The sequence below is a fragment of the Tympanuchus pallidicinctus genome, unplaced genomic scaffold (genome assembly GCF_026119805.1).
Source record: "Tympanuchus pallidicinctus isolate F22 unplaced genomic scaffold, pur_lepc_1.0 scaffold4, whole genome shotgun sequence".
Classification (NCBI taxonomy): domain Eukaryota; kingdom Metazoa; phylum Chordata; class Aves; order Galliformes; family Phasianidae; genus Tympanuchus; species Tympanuchus pallidicinctus.
In genome coordinates, this window is record NW_026294758.1 from 39,261,442 (window position 1) to 39,282,916 (window position 21,475).

Genomic DNA, 21,475 nt, shown 5'->3' on the forward strand with positions numbered 1-21,475 from the left:
GTTAACTTCTTTATTATCACCATATGGACCATAATGAGGTATCTCTTGAAGAAGCTCATTTTTATTTGATTATCTTGCATAAGGCCACGTAATGTGAAGATTATGTTTATAAATATCAAAAGTGCAGGAGGCAATTGAACAAGGCCAAATTCTTTTCAGCGGTGTGTAGTGATAGGAGAAGGAGCAATGGTCAAAAACTGAAACATAAGTAGTTCCATATAAATATGTGGAGAACTTATTTATAGTGGGGATGATGGAGCCCTATAACAAGTTGCCTAGAGAAGTTGTGGGGTCTCCTTTGAAAATATTCAAGACTCATCTGGACATCTTCCCAAACAATCTATTGTAGGAAACCTTCTTGAATAGGGGGTTGGACTTGATGATCTCTAGAGGTTACTTCCAACCCCTGCAATCCTGTGATTCTCTGATTTGTAACATCAGTTGACAGTTGGCTGCTGTCCTTGCTGTAAGAATGCAAATCTCTACAAATGCACAAATTTCTATTGTACAGAATTTGCTTTTGTGTAGAATGGTTTACTTTTATAGAGCATCTTTTCCAACTGGATGACTTGTCTTTTCAGGTTACATGCACTTTGTTGCACATGCACAGTTTGCTTTTTTTTTTTGTCTCTTTCTGGGGCCTCTAACTCAGATGTTCCCAGTTGTCTACTATGTAGCATGAGATATATAAGGCAGATTTTTGTCTTTGGTCTAACATCATAGTTTAGTTGTGCTAGAAATATTGTAGTTTCTTCAGGTCATCATTTTGTCTTTCAAACTTGCCTCTCTTGGCTTCAATTTCCAAATATTAATATTCATTTAGTAAACTGGGCTGTTTGTGAGCTGTTTGTGAACTGTATTTGAGTATAAAATATTTGGCTCCTTCTTGTGGTGAATATGTTCCGCTTATATTTTCTGACATTTTTTTCTTTTGATATTTTTCTACCAGGCAACTTCTTACTGTTGCAGTCCTCAGTAGGCCTGAACAGAAGTCTGTTTCCTTATCCTGCCAGAAGCATTGAGATTTGCATAATTTTTTTCATCCATAGAAAAAAACATCTATTTCTTTAGTCATTCCTGAGACATAGGAAACCTTATTTCAGAATCTCCTCTAGTGAATATTAATTTATTATATCATCTTTCTTTACAATGTATTCCAATAATTAGCCAATTATACATTCCCGATGATTACTCAGCAGAGTTTTAGTAGATTGACTATTATTTAATAGAATGTATTGTTCTTTAATATTATTGTATTATATTTCTGTGAGGTGGTAAAACACTGGAAAAGGCTTCATGGGGAGGTGATTGATGCTCTGTGCCTGTGTTTGTTCAAGAGGCATTTAGACAGACTCTGGTTAATTTGTTTTAACTTTTGTTTAGCCCTGAGGATGTCAGTCAATTGGACTTGGTGATCTCTGAAGGTCCATTCTAACTGAACTGTGCTATGCTATGCTAAATGTAAGTTAAGATTTGGTCCTATCAGTACTCCAGGGCCAAGTTAAGCTTAGTCCCTTAGAACCCAGGCCTTAGAAGTTTGCAGGAATGTTACACAAGTCTTGCATGAGGCATAGTCTGCTTATTTTTTCTTCCACTCAGATTATGTACACATTCTCATCTTGATCAGCATCTGTGATGATGGTGATGTGTCCAATGAGGAGCATGTGTTTCAGTTCATTCTTTCAAATCAGATGACAACAGTTTCCAGCCTCTGTGGGGAAACAACTTTTAAATTAGGAACAATCTCATTTCATCTTGGTTTTGGGTTTGTTTTTGTTGTGTTTTTGTTTGTTTGTTTGTCTGGAAATGAATGTTGCATGTCTCTTATGCTTTAAATACGGCATCAGAGAACGTTTCCCAGATGTCCATGACACATTTTGTAGCACAGAGGAAGCCATCTCTCTCAGTCTTTAAGAGAGACTACACATTTTGTTTGCATGTCTGAACAATTGTTCAACTTGTCTTCTGCAAAAGTAAAGTGTAAAAGGACAGATGTAGATTTCAGTCTTGGTTCAAAGACTGATGATTTCATCAAAACCCTAACATATAGCTTAATCCTGTTTTTGCTTACTTCCCTTTTTCAACTTTCTTTTATATACGAGCTTCAAGCCAAATCATTTTAGTCTGGCAAAAGCTAAATGGCTGTTTCAAGGGGAGGACTTGTGCTGCTCTTACAATTCCAGCTGCTTTTTCCTAATACATCTATTTTGGCAGTATTGGTTTTGATATGTCCATATATGGAGCCGGGCAGTATGAGATCAAGCTCAGAAAGATCTCCACTTTGTCAGCACAGTGGAAGATAAGAGGACTGATCTCCTTGGGACAGGAGAAAAGAGGAGCTTCACTTTTTGGCTGTAGCTCAGATTTTTACCACATTAAAGAAGCTGTATGACTACAACTTAATTACGTGTCTTTCCATGTTTACTCTTTTCATGGCAGATTATTCATATTTCTGTTGAAATGCACAATACAGCAAACATTTGAGATTAGTTCCTTCCTTTCTCCTTTCCTATGAACATTTTTACTTTACTTTCCTTTACTTTTCAGTATATTTTACCTTTAACCTCCCCCTTAGCCCCATATTCATATTAGCAATCAGATCAATCCTCTGGGCAGTGCATTTCCAATTATTGGAAATATAACACTTCTTAGTTGTGTGCAATCTGCCTTAGATTGCCATCATCAGCATGCAGTAATTTCCATGAAAATGCATTTTTCTTATGTCTTATTGTCTAAAATAATTATATTCTTCTGACTAACTGTATAATTGTCTCAGTAGCTATTTATCATCTATGCCTGAAAATTTCTGTGGTCAAATAAAGTGTGTTTTGATTAGGAGCTTTTGCATTCCTTCACCTCCTTCCCTAGCAGCAACAGTCACAGCTGTTGTCAGGGGGGCAGTGGGCACATTGCTGTGGTAGACCTTAATTCTTTATTGTGATGATAACTTTGATTTGACTTTCAAATACTTCTGAAAACATAAAGCCTAATGGGACAGATTGTTCGCTGCCTTACATTGGTCTTACACAGCTAGAAAGTCAAAAACACTTGGTATGTGTATTTGAATGTAGTGTATTTTCTTGACAAATATATCTGATCAAATGAGTTTCAAAATAACAGGAAAGTTTTACACAGGATTTCTTCTAATCTTTCTTTCAAACTGTTTTTTATTTATTGAGGCCGGGATGTGGGCACACACTTACGGACTATGCGTTTTATCTACAATAAGTTCAATATGTAAATGTAATTTATTCTCTATGCCTTTTATCAGTACTGAAAATCTTATTACCAACAAGACTAAGACTGGATAAGCAATGGAAAACAGATGCTTCTCTCTGTCTTTAAATCATTTTAAATTGTGACCTGTAGAAGGATCAGCAGCACTGCTAATGTAAATGGGTAAGCATATAACAGATGCTACCATGATTCTGTTACAACAGTTAATACAAAGACCTCACTTTCTTAAGCAACCCTGGGCAGAAATAATTGTTTTGAAGGGAAAGAAGAAACAGTAAGACAAGTATATTTGTAATAATAGCTCTATTTCTATATGGCTGGCAGTGAATTCTATAACTTCAGATTTGCTAAAAACATTCAAATGCAGTTTTGCCTGCTGTCTAATTTTCTTAAACATGGACACTGTAATAATACAGTAAGATTGCAACTCAGCAGGATGTTGTGGTGGGCATTGTAGAAACATGAAATATATGAGTCAGTCTAAAATTGTTGCAGTTGAAACCTCAAGAAATAAACAGAGATCAATACAGAAACTGAGTTTTTATTTAACTTCAAAGTTTGTCATAGCAGCACAAACGATGGCCTGTTGCTTCCCGTATTTAAGAAGTTCAGTGACTTCTGACTCAGGCAGAGTTCCTGTACTTGGTACCTGTGAAATCTGGAATTGCTTGCAGAACTGGTTCTCTTGAAAGTTCTAAAACAAGAGCTTGTCTCACAGTTAGGATACATCATGTTAGTTTTAAAATAATACAGGCTTAAACTAAAATTTCCTGCTGTATTAAAGTAACAGCTGCTACTGCTACTGTGCTACTACTACATGTTATTAAAATACTTATTACAAACATATTAAGAATATATATTCATATTTTTGTGTATTTTTGTTGTTGTTGTTCTTCCCTCGTGAAGTAACTTCAGTATAACTGTGCTGCATCAGTATTGTATGGAAAAAAGACAAGTGTTCTCAGAACTGTGTGCTGTTTTGAACTTGATGAGTCTCCACTTCTTCAGCCTTTCCTAGTGAATACTTTTTTCTTTGAATCCCATCGAACTTTCTTTAATGTTGATATTTGGGAAATTTTGAGAACTGATGTTAAGTAGTCTCACCTCAGTACTCTTTTTTGATAAGAAAGTGTAAGATCTATTCTATTACTTTTCCAAGCAGCTGCCCTTTCTTTTAAGTGGATGAGTGAGTTACAGAAGTGCTAGAAGGCTGAAGAAAGCCTCATGCATCAGGGAAGATGTATTCTGGAAATAAATGAAATAGAGGTACATTGCACCTAGTAGAATGTGGAAGAATTATTGTCCACCATTTTGAGGAGAGAAAAAACTATTTGATATTTAAACTGTTCAGCTTGAGACTCTATGAAATGCAGCGCTCACTCTGAAAGGTAAATAGAGTGATAGAGTATACAGATATCGTCATGACTGTCATTCTGCCACTTGATGACAAACAAACAGTTATTCTGAATACTTGGTTACAACTTTATCATACAACTAGAGAAAATATTTTATGGGCTCTTGTTTTCTTCGTGCAGAATAAGTAGAAAAGGATTTAGATACAATTTAATGAATTCTGAAATAGGTGTACCCAAAGTATGAGCTTTTTTTCTTTTTTTTTTTTGGTTCAGCAGGTAACAAATAGCTCTGTTTCGAAGAATGATTTCACTGAGATCAATAATATGCTAGAACAGTCTTCATTGTTCTCAGCAATATGTAAACTATGCAAATATCTATAGAAATAGAAATAGTAGTCTCACTGAAAAGGTCACCAGTCTCTTTCTTGTGTAGCAAAAAATCAATAGTAATGACGTTTGAGCTCCTTTGTAAATGCAACAGTTATTTTAGTGTTTTTCATCTTAAATGTGTGAACGTAAAAACTGACCCTGCCAAAAACAACTATTTTTGTGGAAATTAAGAAAAGTGAAAAACAAGCCAATCAAGCAGACAAAAACTTTGAATGGTGCATAAGTAGGTTTCAGATTAAAAGGGATTGTCTCTTATTTTCTACCGCAAGAGAACTGTAATCTTGGGGCGGTGGCACATCTTCTGATTTTTAACTACTGCATTGTGGAAAGAAGAAAGAAAAGTCTTTGTTAATTAAAACCCATATCAATTTTTTCCAAATATTTAGTATCTTTTACAAGAAAGTACTTTTGATCAAAAAAAGAAAAATATTGTAAATTTAGGCTGACAATTCAGTCCCTGTTCTGCCTGAACTGGAAAAGAAGGTCAGGTTCTACCATCCTAGCTGAGAGCTGCAAATGCTATATGCATGATTATTCAAAGGTCTCTCTCAATTATTCCTACTGAATCTTTTCCACATTGCATAGATGAAATCATTTTTGAACCCAGTCAGATGCTTTGTACGTGTAAAGGTGAGTTACTGCTGTGCCTGTTTGAGGAAATGCCAGCAACAAAGACAGGAACAGAGAGGATGGCAGGCAGTTTCCAGAAAAGTAAAGTGCAGTATAGTAGTTATGCAGTGGGAATGGAAAATTTGCTTAAATTGAAGAACTCCTCTTCCCTAATGGTCATCTTCCCTTGCTTACCCTCTTCTTTACTGTTTATGAGCCACTTCTGCTGCAGTAGTGAAGAACGAAGATTGCTGAGGAAAGCAGATACTTAATTGGAAAATAAAAGAAAATTTTCCTCATTATATCCCATAAATTATTACTTCTGTATGAACAAATCTTTCTGCTTCCATCTGTCAAAAGAAATTCTATTTTTATTTAATTGACTTGTACTCTTTATTACAAATCTGTCTGCTCATTAATCTCAGGCAGAATTGCAGTGCAGTGTGTTACAGCCATAGCTATTAATAATCCTTAGAATTTAGCACTTAGTGTTATTCTAACTAATGCCTACCAGGCAAAACAATGATATTTCTATTATATTAATAAGTTGTAAAACATTATCTCAATGTTATCCCTGCTAAGAACTTCGTTTGTGAAATATCTACAATCTTTCCACTCCTGCCCAGCTGAAAAATGTGTGTTTGCATCTTCCAGCAAGATAAGGAAAGAATAGGATCTGTGAAGACAACCAGCTCTAAAAATCCAGGTGATCTAAGGTGTTAGTGGAGCCAAAAGCCAGAATACATTTCTAAAGACCATAAACTATCAAAGTTCTTGTTGTAGCTGTTACATGTTGTAAAAATATTCATTTGCTGTGGTATGTTATAGTGGAAAGATAACAGTTTTTAAGTCAGGATGACTTAAAAAATATAACTTAATGACTTAAAAAAACAAAATAAAGACCCTGATATCTCTCTGTTAGATAGTAAATACCATTGCCGTTCTGAAAAAAGTTATATTAAAAAAAAATAAAATAAAATAGAGTGAGGATGTGAAATCCAGGATCATCAAAAGAAGACAGCATGACAGTGGTAAGGAAAGAAATGTCAAAGATTATTTTTTAAGAGGGTACAAGGGAGAACTACAGGAAAGACAAGAAAGTAGAATTGAAGTGGAAGACCCAAGGATCCTTTAGGTTTATATCATCAGTACAAGGAAATAAAACTAGTCAGTACTGTGAAGAAAAAATATTAGCTTTCTCCCTGCTATAAAAGAATTTCCAAGGTTTCTAGGCCAAAAATTGCTTTTGAGGTCTGTCTTTATATTCTTCCTTCATCCTCACTACTGAAATTCTTGCTTCTGCATTCCTCCTGCCCCCTATCCTTTCACCCTCATCCTAATGATTATTTCATTTTTCACAGAAGTAAAGAAATGTAGTGCATGATATAAATGTGTGTTTTAGAGAAAATATATTTTTTTTAAATTGCAATATAGAACTTGACAGTTTTGTCCCCAGTTGAAAATAAATAAATAAATAAATAGATAGATAAATAAATAAAAAGCTAATAAATATTTAAAGGAGCTTTAGAAAGAGGAAAAATAGGAAAGACATTTTAAAAGGTTGCTTCATGACTGAAAATTGAAAGTAGAACTAATATATAGAAAGCAGATAGACTTGGAACTGAACACGCTGCATTCTGCAAAAGCAACCTTCATGGAAGTCTATGCATCTTTCATGATCTCTCATAGCATGCAAAGCACATAGCAGCCAGCAGTAGTGGAACACATCCTTCAGTAACATTTCTGCTGATCTCATCACTCCTATCTTTCTTTTTTCTTTTTTTTTTTTTCTTTTTTGTCAGACAAGCTGCGTTGTGTAAATATTTTACAACAGTGTTTCATTCTCATTCTTTCATGGCATTTTGAATATCACATACAGGATTCTCTGCATCTTAGCAAAATGTGCTTTACACCTTCATTCCTTTCTTCCCACTACAAAAACCTTTACATTCAAATGAAATTTTTGTCTCAATATTATGAACTCCAAAGGAAACATGCCTTGTATAAGAATCACTGACTGCAAAAACAGGATTAGCCTCCAGCTCCTTAAAAATGCCATCCATGGAGAGAAGCTCTCACAAATTCGATATGACATGTGAAATACTGTTCGAAATATCAGTTCCCATTTTTAAAAAATGTGATACATAGCACTTACAGGTTTGCAGGACTGCCTCTGGTTTGAAGGCCACAGGGTGTGGATAGGTGTGTGTGTGAGGTGAGTTAGTAGCCTTTCACTACCTGGGGTTCTTGGGTCTCTCTGTGTGAGGCAATCATTCCTCACAGCAAGTGCACATGCACTGGAGCAGCATATTTGCCTTGACCACTGATGAAGCACTGCCTCAGAAAGACCAGTTTTGTTGGATGTACAGGGAGGAAAATTACATTGTCCCATCTTTGTATTACTTTTTTTTTTTTTTTCATTTTGCATAGAGCTGGTACTTTAACCACTAGTATACTGGTGCTTACCCTGCTTACAGGGTTTGGAGGATGTGAAAGGTCAGTGAATATCATCTCTTTGTATATATCAACAAAAGCCAGGCTCAAGGGGATTACAATGTCACTTCGCATACACAGCTCAGAAAACCCAGAGGGATCTCTGGTCCATGTAGGAAGTGCTACAGGTAGCTGTTCATGCTATTAATGAGAATTCCTCTACATTTCTGGAGATAACTGTTTAGAATATAAATATATATCTTGAAGGGTTGATCATAAATCTCTCTGATTTTTTTTTTCTTTTTTGTGTCACTAAAATATTTGTCCCACCTGTTCGCAAAGTGAATGTTGAAAGTTTAGAGTGTGGAATGAAAGTACAGCATAAATGCCCTAGACAGTCCTGGGCATGAAGAGGCTTAAGATTCTCAGATCTTCTACTAATGATGCTAATCCTATTTCTTTGGTAAAGCTAATGCATGTCTTCTCTTGCGAACACAGTTTGTGTCTGCAACATATATTCTGAAAAATTGGAATGTATTTTGAGTGCGAATAGAAAAAAGATGTGTGAGGTTTTACACATTAAATTATCATGACACAAGTGTAATAAACCCATATGAAGTTCTGAACAGTGTTCTAGTAACTTCCCGCTTTATACAAAAGCTCAAAGTCTCCTATAGAACATACAGAAAAGTTTCAGCTTTACCCAGAGTGGAAAATGCTTGGCTTGTTTGTGTAGGCATACAGGTTAGCATATATAGCAATCTTACCTAGCAGAACTGTGAATGATAGCAATATTTTAAAGGATTTTTAATTCTAATTTAGTTCTTATTTTCCATATGCATGGAAAAAAAATAAGCTTAGGTTAATTCTTCATTCAGGAACAACCGTAAATTAAACTGAATTCAACCTTTGTAGAACAGGTAGCCTTAAGCCTGTGCAGGAGGCTGTTTGGAGGAGACACATGTCTCTGTCTCGTCCCCAGCTGGCATTGGGAGCACTAGAGACCTCCTGCTGACTCCCAGGCTGCTGCCAGCTCAGTAGCTCAGGCCCTCGGTAGCTGTCAGCACAGCAGCTGCCCGCTGCTCCCAGGAGATATCCTCCTCTGGGGACTCCTGTTTGTTGTGTCCCAGTTCTTCTATAAGGCAATTTTGCTCCCCGTTTAAAATAAATAATGATAATAATTAAAAATTCCAGCTGTGTGCATAAAAGGTTACAGGTATAGGCGTTTGACGTGGATGTTTAAATAACATCTAATCCCCTTGGTCTCTGCTTATGTTTTGTTTATATTCGTTCAGGGTAGCCTGTGAGAACATTAATAGAGGTGGGGCTGGAGCCACAGCTCTTCAGCCTGTCACTTTCTGTGTCAGTGGAAGTTACACTGAAAGGACTTGTCAGAGAAGAGCTAGCTCTGTGAATTAGTTTGTAACACTTGACTGCTTCAGAAAAAGGGAATTTTCTTCATTGCCAGATCCCACCTCATCAATATTGTATTGCTTTCACTCTCCCTGGGTAGCCAGGGTAAGCACAGTACATCTCTACCCATTTGCACAGTGTATCAGAGAGTTTTAATGTCATTATACTGCCTAGAATGGGACTGGCATTAAAAAGGCTTTAGAAAGTGGCTCTCCTGTATCTTTTTAATGTTCTTGCAAGGGAAGGAATGACTGGAATTCGTAATGGATAATGTTAAGTGGAAAGTAAAAACTAATTTACTTCTTTCTCTTGAAATAAATTAAAAGGTTTTGTCTCTAGGAGAAGAACCATAAGCAATTGAAATGATTACAAAAGGATACAAAATGATACAAAACTTAAATACTTTTCAATTATAATACCTTTGTTTTGCTTTCAATAATATTCACTGTAAGAATAAAAATAAAACATTCTGCCTGTTGTTTATTTTTGTTTGTTTGTTTGCTGCTTTTAACTGTGTCTTTGTTCATGGAGATAAAGTGTACTTGTACCAAATCTGTATACCACAGCTGGTATTAAATCAGGAGGGAGAGTAGATCTTGTGTCTCCTTGGATTACTGGTTTCTATGACAGCAGAAAGGAAGATAATGACTTTTGAGGAGCTGTGTTTCTTTCAAAATTTAATGTTTCAGTTTCCTCCAAAACTTCTTTCCTTCATTACAAGGGATAGAGGACAGTGACATTTCTGGAATTACCTAGAAGAAAGAAAATCAAAGCTGATGATTTCTTTTAAAAATTATTAAGATTCTCCATCCTTACTAACTAAATAACAGTTCATTTAATTTGTCTAAAATCTTTCTATGCACTTTCAGTACCTGAATTATCTTAAGCAGGGTACTCAAGGGATTGGAAAACAGGACAGTGACTTAATGTTAGTCTTTAATCTTGCTCAGGGCAAAGACACAGAAGAGAAAAAGAGAAAAAAGAATCACTCTTTTTCCAATCAGTTCTGGACTTTCTTTGCTTGCTTGCTTCCTTGCTTGCTTGCTTGCTTGAAGGGACAACTAACAAAAACATCCACAATGTATTTGCTTATGTTCGAATTGTTGCTGTCGTGGGAAATTTGAAAACAGTGTCTGATTCATGTGATACCCCTTGTAATTGCTTAAAAGCTTGCTCTTTCCCCTTCAGAAGACTACTAGATAGTCTTAGATGGATTGGCTACCTTCTACTTCTTCAGAAGGCTTGGCACTGGTAGCAAAATAATAAATGAAGGAATGTGTTAGTCTTTAGAAATAAAGCAGGGAAAAAAAGTAAACAGCAAGTTAAATACAGTTGCTATAAAGTTGCTATACTTTAAAAATGCTATTAGGTATAATCAGAAATACAGTTAACCATTTAAGCCAAATTTATATTTGTAGTGTATCTTCTATAAGGAAGCAAATGTGGGTTTTTTATTTGCTTGTTCGTTTGTTTTTGTAGACAAAATTCATTCTGATATGTTTATCATCCTATGATATGTTTATCATCCTGTAGGAGATAACTTTCATGGGTTTTTTTTGTTTGTTTGTTTGTTTGTTTTTTTCTTTAAAATAGGATAAAACACTGAATAAAAAATGTGTTAGCACCAAAAAGTCTGAAGTACTATTTGCATGCAAGTGCTCACATTTTCATTTAGATATATAGTGGTCTAACTAGTGTCATGACTCTTCTCTGAAGATTATTTTTTCTGGCTTGATTTCCAGAATGGAAAAAATTGTATTCCTCATGGTTAGTGCTACTCAAAAATTACCTGGAAGACTAAGCCAGGCCCACACAGCACCAATCATGGTGTTCCAACCTTACTGGCGTTTCTGTAAGCATCTTGGCTCCTGCCAAATCCACAAGAGCAGCATGTTGTCCCAGCTCTGCTCTGGACAAGCTGTAGAAAAGTTTGATGCCCCCCACAAGGAGCTTCTGTGTGTTGGGTATGCTTGGATTTCAAACCATCTGGTGATGGTTTGAACGTATAGGTCAAACATATAGCACATCTTCTCCATTCATCCATATTCACTGCTGTTCCATGGAAGTCAACCAATATTCTAATTTCTACCTTCTTTTCACCCATCAGGACACCCGTGCATGAAGAAGGTTATCTGTCTGATGTCTTGATCATGAGAAAAGAGGTCTTTGTTTTCTACATGTGACCTTGTTGTCCACATTGTGACCTTCTCCTGTCTTAAAGAAAATAGTTTTTAAAATGTAGATTGTATGGGTCTTCTACTCAAGGCTGCTAATAAACAGAAAAAATTAAAAATTAGGCCAGGTTGATCAGATAAATTGTGAAATGTATTCAAAGATGGTCATATTGCAGATTTGCTGGGCAATCAGTCCCAGTGTTGGCTACCCTAATTTTTTTTTTTTTTTTAACTTATTTCTATTTGGAATTGTGCTTACTGCTACTTATGACCACTGGCTCTTGTCCTTTCACTGCCTGATTAGGCCTGATGCTACCTTTTCTACAAGGCACATTATGTAGAAGAATTTAGCAATTATTTTCCACCTTTAACCTTTTCTAGGCTGAAAAAAAAAAACAAACAACTCTCTTATGCATTTCTTATTTGTCATATGCACCTCTAGTGACCTTTTCATGTTTTTCCTTGCAGTGAAATTACCTTAGTGGATGAGTAGATTTATGTGAATGCTACATATAAGGATCCCTTGTCACTACTGCCTTAGCTAGCAAAAACCAAAACTGTCATAAGAAAATATCCTTTACAGCTACTGATAACATTATTTTAAAAAGAAAAAAGCTGTCCTTTCCATTTCTTTCTTTTTCCTCTCATAGTTTTTCACTTGCATCTTCTGTTATGCCTATATGTATGCATGTTGTATCTGCTATCTGCTGCCTCTGCTCCTCCTGCTTCATGAGGTCTGTGACCATACCAAGCAGTTCTTTTCTGCCTGTAACACTTGTGTTACATAGAATAGTTAGCCCAGATGGAAAAGCAGAGTAGTTTCTGTGGGACAGCATGTCCTAACACTTTCTAGGCCAGCTGATTGATGCAAGTACCATTAGGTCTGTGTATTCTTTACAGTCTTCATAATCATACAAATAATTAAGCCCTCATCTGGAACAGTCTAGAGATCTAGAAAAGAGCTTACATCTAATTTCAGTTAGTTTACTTTGAATTTGAACAAAGAAAATCAAGCTAAGAACAGCCAGCTACTCCTTACAAAGCACCTTGCATTTTAATTTTTTTGGTCAGATTGCAGAGCATGTGAAAAAGTAGTGTTCCAGTGGATTATATTGTTTTCCTTGCTCACAGGTAATGATGTAAGGCAGCCATTAGTGAGATCTTATTGCTAGACTGTAACTCACAGAAGAAAAAGAACTGAAGCAGAAATATCAGGAGTAACAGTTTCTGTCTCAAGTCATAGCATTATGGAACTTTCCCAACATTTTTCTCTCTCATGGTACTTCAGTTTTAAACAATATTAATAACCTCTGAATGAGGGGTGGATGTATATGACTTTCATGTGATGTAAAATGTGGTATTCATGTACATTTTATGTATGTAATACATACAAAAACTTGTATGTATTCATGCACATATACACGTTGCACTAAGAAGGTTGTGTTAGTGACTGAGTAGAAGATAGCAAAGTGCCAAATACGTTTCTTGCTTCCTTTATCTTTTCTTTACCTCCAATAACACACAAGGCTGAAGAAGTCACTTAGGACTAGATCATATCAAACCAAGGAACCACCATTTGGCTGCTTGTCTGGTTTGTTTTAAGGTAGGGTTGAATGAAATTCCTTCATCTCCAATCTACCATCTCTCTCTCTCATGTCTGTTTGTGTATACACACATTTGTTGATCATTTTAGTCATAACTATATTCCCAACAGGAACTGCTGAATTCATTATTCTACTTGTAAAGAACAGGGGAAAAGAAAAGGGGAAAAAAAAAAAAAGAAAAAAAAAAAAAGCCTGAGAAAGCACGATTTCTGGTGTTTGCAGTTTATTCCAGTAGTCTGAATTCTCCATAGCAACTTAGCTGTTCATACTAAATGTATGACAGCAGAAATTTTGTTCCATGTCTACACCTAATAGAGATCCTCTTCCTTCTTGTGCTTGCAAAAAGTTGGAGAAAAAAAAAGAATTTTTGTTTCATTGTCTTGCTATGTGACATTGCCTGACTTTTTCTTGACTCTGAAGAAAGTTACTCTTATGGAAAAACAAAAAAAAAAGGGAGTGAAACTGTGTTGCAATTGAGGAGGTTTTTTAAGATTTTCAGTTGAGTCTCAACAGACTTTATGCAGTTGAAAATAAACCATTTTTGGTTTTTAAGCAAGATTTTAAAAATAAGCTGAAAGCATGACAATAAACATTTTAGAGTCACTGTTCTCCTATTAAATAGGAATTTAAACAGCAGAATCATACTTCCATCTATAATGCTGTATAAAACAAGAGAAAGAAAAAAATCCCTATGATGATAACTGTTTTGCAGTGATGAATCAGGAGAACATATATTACTTATTTGCTAAGCATGCACAGTGTAGTCAGTGTTGCGTAAGGCAGCCTGTGCCTCTAAGAACATTTTAATCTAACAGCACAGATGTTGAGTAGGCAAACCATGCCAGGGTCCCCAGCAGTAGATAATTAGTATTTTTAGTCAAACTCGTAGTTAATATAATTTATGCATTCTTTTGGGCCAAGCTGAAAAGGTCTTGACTGAGTGCTCATTGATACAAGAGTCCATTTACTAATCTGTATGAAATCATGCTTGAGAATTTGTTAGTGTAATTTCATCTGACATGAAGTGAATCAGCGAATAACTTAATGAACTGCTTCCTTGAACTTATTTGCTTTACTCAAATTGAAACATAATTCTTTGTATATGAAAAGGGAACAGTATATTCCTATCAGAAATAGCAGTTAGTACTGAACATTAGAGATTTTTAGTAAATTTCTGTGGTGCCGTCTTACTGGTACTTTCTCCTTACGTACCTTCACTCCATAGGACTGATAATATTGAATATAAAAATCCAGGGGACTGTGTGTTGGCTTCCTGTGTGTACCGGCATTTGGGATAGAAATCCACAGCATAGGTGATGATTTTTGAATGCCAGCTCTCTCTACCTGCCTTGAAAACTTAGGGGCTGTCAGTTAGGAATGTAGATCATGTGCAGCCCTTAGAATCAAGAAAATGAATGCTTTAAATAGGAAAACTGAGATGTGAAGTGCTCCAAAAACAAACAAAGAAATGAAAACCAACATATAATTTGCTCATTTGGGTGCCCAAAATCAGAATACATGTTAGCGTGAATCTGCCTCTGATACACAGGTAATACAAACACTGATTTCACAATTGTTGTGAAAACTGTTGTCTGTGAAACTCTCAGATATCAGCAAAGATAGATGTAAAAGTTCCATTAGCATAGCTTGACTGTCCGTTCAGAAACTTGTGAAGAAAGTGGATACATGCTGAATTTGTAAGCAGCTTTTGCATGTAACTCAGAAGTAGCTGTATATTAAAACACAAAATTTTCCTGTGACTGTTTTTTACTAAGAATTAAATTTAAAAGTCCATTACAGTCTCTTGGAAAGATACTTGCTAGAAGAGACGAAAAGCCAGCATGAAGCAGTGGCTGACAAGGCTGTGGCAGAGCCTCTCCCACCTGCGTGAAACGTGGTGCATTGAATTTTAACTGCATGAAGCACTGGAAGCTATGTTGGTCACTAGATTTTATAACGTAGCACAAGAGTTCACCTGTAGGACAAGTATATTTCTTCCATTCTAGTAGTGCAAATGCCTGCTGGGGCTATAATGAAATCCTTACTTTTTCAATCAGGGAAAAGATGAGTGTTTTTCATGCTAATTATGTGTATTTTGTTTATAATTTTATTCTTTTTGTGCCTTTTTTGATGAAGATAATGATGATAATTTTTCATTTGATGGCTGCTTTTTGATACTGTTATATAATTAATATCCTTTGCAGTGAAAGTGACCATGAACACTAGGCTAAAATTTAGTGTAGCCTAAAGAAAAGAAAAAACAAATATTCCTTCCTAAAAACAAGTTGTCACGGAGTTAACTAGATCAATCTATGCCCGTGACAGGGGGCAGCATTTTGTCTGCAACAAATAAATATTTCAGAAGAAAAAATCGCAGATACTTTCTAAAAAGAATTTTTTTAATCAAAAATATATTTTGGGCAGTCTGCTTGATGTTAAAAGTACTTAAATTCATGTAGAAGTTATCTAATAACTTCCTGATAAATAGGCATAAAATAGGCTGCATGCTAGAATTATATTTAATTTGATTTTGTTTTAAGAGCTGAACTGAGACGACACTAATAGGAAAGCCAGCACTTATGCTCAAATTCTTCATACATCTCCTCATCCTGCTTCTCTTTTAATTCTATTTCCATGCCTATTTGGTATTGAATAAATAATTGCAAACATAAAATCAATATAGCCCACTTAGAAGCTGGCAGGGAAAAGTATATAATTCACTAAATACAAGTGTACTAATGTGTAGAACCAGTGAATGTATTTTAAATCTTCTCCAATAGCTGTTACCATCATTTCTGAGTCCTGTTTAAGAGTTTTGTTCATGTCACATCTCATTTTATCATTTGCATTTTAAAACACCGAGGAGCTTTCTGATGATCTGTTTATGACTTTTTCCTCAATTGATACGTGTGTAATATTTATTTAAAATGAAATTTCATGGAGCCAACCACAACCATTAAATTTCTGAAGTACAGCATATGGTGAATTTTAGCTTCTGCTCTATCAGAAAAGGATGGGTTGTATAATGAACAACACTAGCAAACAGAAAACAGCACAAATGTAGATATTTTTATTTATGATAGACAGTTATGGAAAACAAACTTAGTATTATTAGAATTTAGCACTCATATTTATTTATTACATGTTCAGTTGAATAGCGGATTTACATCAAGCAGACGCAATTTCTTTAGAGGTGACGTGCAAGTGAGGATTTTGAGAAAGTGGTACATCCAGCACAAGAGCTACCTACAAAGTTTGGGCTTGCTGCTTCTCACATCCTTCCCATGTCTTAGTAATTGGCCAAACACTGCAACACAGGCAGAAGCCAAGAAGTTTTGCAGCCATTCTGAAGAAATCCAAATGTTATCTACATAACTGTTATTTCCTGGGAATCTGACTCTCACTGACAGAGTTTACATGAGCTCTCAAAGGAAACATGCCATGATGGAAATCTTTGCTGTTCTAAGGAGATTAAAATCAGTCCTTTGGTTGATCTTAGGAAAAACAATCTCATCCAACTGTTAATGCTAAATGGAATATTCAACAACTTTGGTGCTTTTGTATATAGAAGGTAACATAGAGCTGATATGTTTGGTATTTCTCTCTATTGGCTGAGTCACAAAAGGAATAGTCAGTTCCACCTGCTTCACCTCACTTTTGGCTCCCTGTCCATTTTACATGATTCTGGTTGCAGTGAGTTTGGTCACTTACACTTGTAAGTGTAAGTTTAGTGATGAAATGGGATGCTTACTCCAGCCATTGTTATTCCCATGCAGGAGAAGTAAGATACCAAGTATTCAAGCACAGCACTGACTTTTGGTAATGCAAGGTACTACCAGTTTAGTCTTTCTAGCTTTGTAGCAGTTAAAGCTCATAAATTACCTATGAGTTTTGACATCAGCTATTAAATAGATGTAGCTTCACATCCATTCATTATACTTACCGATAAGGCTTTCCTTGCATGTAGAAAGTGACGAGCTTTGGCATCCTAAAAGACTATTACCAAAGTAAATTTTCCCAGAAATGTCTTCAGTACTCTCAGAGGCCATTTTGAAAAAACAAAGCTACAGCTGAGATAAAGCCAGAGAAGGTTGCCTTCATGTACACCTCCCAGAGTCAGATCTAGGAGTATGACTGGTGTCCACTGCAGTTGCTGGCATGTCTATCACCATACACATTCATACAAACAGAACAGAGGAAGAGTTAGAAATGTGGCTTAATAAGATAGAACAGACTGCATAATACACATCAGAAAAGCATAGTGACCAGCCCATTTTGCCCATGAATGACCCCTTATTTGCTTTTTTCTTCTCATTCTCATCCCTAGCCATAATCCTAATCCCAGTGATTCCTCTTGGCTTTTCCCCTGAATATCCCATAAAAAATAAGTCTTGTACAACCCCAAAAGGCTCTTCCTAATATAGTGAGTTCAATGGCTCTGCTGGCCATCTCCCATCATCAGTGGAGGGGTGTGATGCCAGTAGGCCCAATTCTGACTGGTGGCACTGGACACTCTCCTGCCATCACCCTCCATGGCCAGGGGATTCTAGAGGGGTGCCTGGGCACACTTACATGCTATTGCTGCTGCCATCATTTTGTTTGTGAAGACCAATCTCTAATCACATAGCACAACAGTTGTCTTTGCAATTGTCATTTGTGAGCTTGAAATCTGGATTTTTTTTTCCAATGAAATCAGTGCAACAGCCAGGTGGGTAATAAACTAGTAGCAGGCAAAGTACTTTAAAGTATTCTGAGAACTAGGGCTTGAAATAGCAGGAGGGAGAGAGGTATGCAGTTCATGATATTGCAAGGCAGAAAAGGATGGTCACCTACCTGCTGCTGATGAGCAATCCCTGGTTGTCCTGAGACAGGAATCCTCTTCCTTACCTTTTGTTTTTGCTGGACAGGAGCTGTCCAGCTTTGAACTGCACCTTCACCCCTGGGTTACTACAAAGGCTTACAGAGAGTTAAGAATGACATCTTGATTGTGTCTGGTTCATTTTGCTGTTATTGCGGACAGGACAATATCACTCTTACATTCTGGGTTGCATAGCTCCCACTTGGTAAAGCTGTTCTTAAGGAAGGTATTCTCCTCTCATCCTTCATGAGAGCAGATGGTGAAAGCAGACAATGGAAAATTCTCTATTTTTGGAATATCTCACCTAATGTTACTGTGGAAAGTCAATCTTGAAAATATCACAGAGTAGAAATTCTCCGGTGTTTTATAAGCAAACCTTGGTAAATTTCAAAACATTCTTTATTGATTTTATGAATGTTATGTTCCGATTTAATCCAATATCAAATGTGGGAATGAAGTGAGAAAATGTATTGTGATGTATACTTAGTTTTAAATAATCTTTTCCATTAGACAAAACAAAAACAAAAAAAAATCACCATAATTCCATGAAAAATTTTACTTGTTACTGAAAATACTCACACTTCTTAAAACTAGGACTCTTTTCTAGCTAAATCTAAATGTTACTTGTAATGTAGTGTAGTATAAAATAATACAGATTTTTGCCATAATATTATAAAAGTAATATATATTTGCTTGATTATGTATTTGTCATTGACAGAAATTTTACACTGCTTCTCAACTCCATATCTTCTGCTTTATTAGTTCTTACTATCTTTTATTGGTAAAAATAGAGTTTTCATTTTACTGCAGTTAATGAGAAACTGTGGCAAATAAAGTCCAGTAATAATTTAAGATTACTCAGGAATTCTCTGGCACAGCAACAGTTTCAGCCTCCCACTTTCTCTATGAACGTCCAGCCATATTGCTTTTTGAGTACGTAGTCAAAAGAACACACCAAGTTTTTCCTTTTGCCAAAAACACACTGCAAATACGACCAAGTTTAAGTCAAGGGTGACATCCAGTGGTCAGACCTATCTTATTTCCAAGATTGTTTTCATTGCCTTGTCTATATAATCTAAGTAATCTAAGTATATACAACTTAAATTTAGCCCCTAATTCTTTCTGAATGTCATCTGTGGAAAGACTGATTTCAAAAAATACATGCTGTTCGAAAACCTGTTTGGTGGATTATACTCTTGAATTCACTTTGGCATGAGTACTACATATAAATTCCTTGGTTGCAATTGTTGCTTTGTATCTCTGCTGATCATAGTTTATGGATCACAGTTTTGTACTGATGATCAAAGCCCAACTGCACTTTCAATGGGTATCTCAGAATTTCTTAAATCTTTCAGAACGAGATGAATTATATGAGCACACGAATATTTTTGTGTGCATATTCCTCAAGTACTTCTGCTGATCTTTGTTCCTGAGTCTTCACTTTTTCCATATCCACTTTGGAAACAAAAATTGACTTAGTGAAGATTGAAATATGAGAGTGGAAGAGATCATATATGCCAATAAATTCAGTCTGAATTGGGTAAACATACTGTCTAATCCTTTCAAGTACAGCTCACTGAACAGATGTTCACAAAATCAAATAGAAATAGTACAGCCATAAAGGTTTTTTGCTCTTTTAAATTTTGCTAAATACTTTTGTAACTTTCTTTTATTCAGGTCTCCAGATCATTTGTGTGTTCTAAAATCTATTTTTTTTTCTTATCAAAATGAGAAGCTCTCCATAGAGCATGAGCATGATCCTTAAACAATAATGTAACCTAGGGAAAAAAATGTGATTAGTACTTTTTCTCTACGCAGAAAACTGATGACTGAAACTGTATATTGTAAAGAAAGAAAAGTGGTAATAATCCTTTTAGTCTCTAATCATTCAACATGATATCAGTTTGAACTATAGGATACTTGAATTGTATGATGTAAATAGCAAGTATATGGCTTGAAATTAAATTACATTTCAGAGATGTAACATGTTCATTTGGCCCCTAGTGCCTTTTGTTTTGCTGAATCATAGAGTCATAGAATAATAGAATGGTATAATAGGGGTTAGAATAGACCCCTAGCTCCAACTCTCTGACAAGGGCAGGGTTGCCATCCACCATATCTGACTTCCCAAAGCCTCATGCAACCTAGTCTTGAATGTCTCCAGGGATGGGGCATCCACAGCTTCTCTGGACAAACTGTTCATCTTCCACTACCTCACTATCCCCTGAGTAAAGTATTTCTTCCTAAAATCTAATGTAAGTCTCGCCTGGTTTAGTTTAAAACCATTCCCCCTTTTCATATCAGTGTCAGACTGTGTAAATGTTGGTTTCCCTCCTGTTTATAAGCTCTCTTTAAGTACTGGAGAGGCCACAACAAGCTCTCCCTAGACCCTTCTCTACTCTAAACATGTAAAGCTCCCTCAGCCTTTGATTGTTGGAGAGTTACTCTAGCCCTCCTGTCATCTTCGTGGCCCTTTTCTGGATCCTCTCACAAAGCTCGATATCTTTCTTGAGCTGGGTGCACCAGAATTGGAGACCTTACTCCAGATGGGGTCTCACAAGGGCAGAGTAGAGGGGGACAATAACATCACTCTCCCTGCCAGCCACCCCTCTACTGTATCGCAGTTCCAGTTGGAACTTTGATATTTGATATTATGTTCTATCTCACAATGAATTAAAAAGTAGAATCCTCTTTCATAGAAATAAATGATTGAAAATATTGATTCTGATGGAATAGGTTCTTTTGTATGTAGAAAGTTTTTCTGATTGTTTTTTATGTAATTTTTTATTAAAACGGAAGGGATTTTCTTATAAGAGACTAATCATTTTCAACTGGATTAAGATACCTGTATCTCTGTCTAAGACAATACTTTATCAAAAAGCCTACTATCTCAGCTTAGAATCTAGAAAAACACTTTGGTCTCTAGAAAGTTTCCAATATCATAAATTTAATTTTTATAGTAAAAACAGGAGGTCAAGCTTGCAAGTTACTAAATACCTAAATTCTCATTTTGAAGGACCTGTTAATAAGAGTTTTGTTTAGATTTTTTTTTCATATAGCTTTGAGGAAATTTTGCCACAAATAGTAAGTATTTGTTTCTACTTAATTCAATATAGTTTATTTTAGTTGATTTTTCAGAACTGCTGGAGTGTTGAACTGCTTTTCTTACTCTGATTGAATTTCTTTTTGAAGGGGTGAATACTGGCAAGGAAAAACGTATTTTACATTTTATATTTGTTTATCTGTCACTTTATTAATTTTTTTTCTGGTTCCCACTAGTTTGCGCTAATGACAATAGAAGTTGCTGCCCTGTGTTTATCTCCACTAAAGCATATGAGCAGTTCTTTTTCTAGGCATTCTTCATTAGTTATTTCCTTATCCTCGAGGAAGTATATAAAACTG

At 35.8% G+C, this 21,475-nt stretch overlaps 1 protein-coding gene across 6 annotated transcripts in view; it reads left to right on the forward strand.

The window, feature by feature from the left end:
* TRPM3 (transient receptor potential cation channel subfamily M member 3) overlaps positions 1-21,475 on the forward strand; it is a 396,319-nt gene that overhangs the window by 161,903 nt on the left and 212,941 nt on the right. The gene's annotated exons all lie outside the window — the stretch shown is intronic.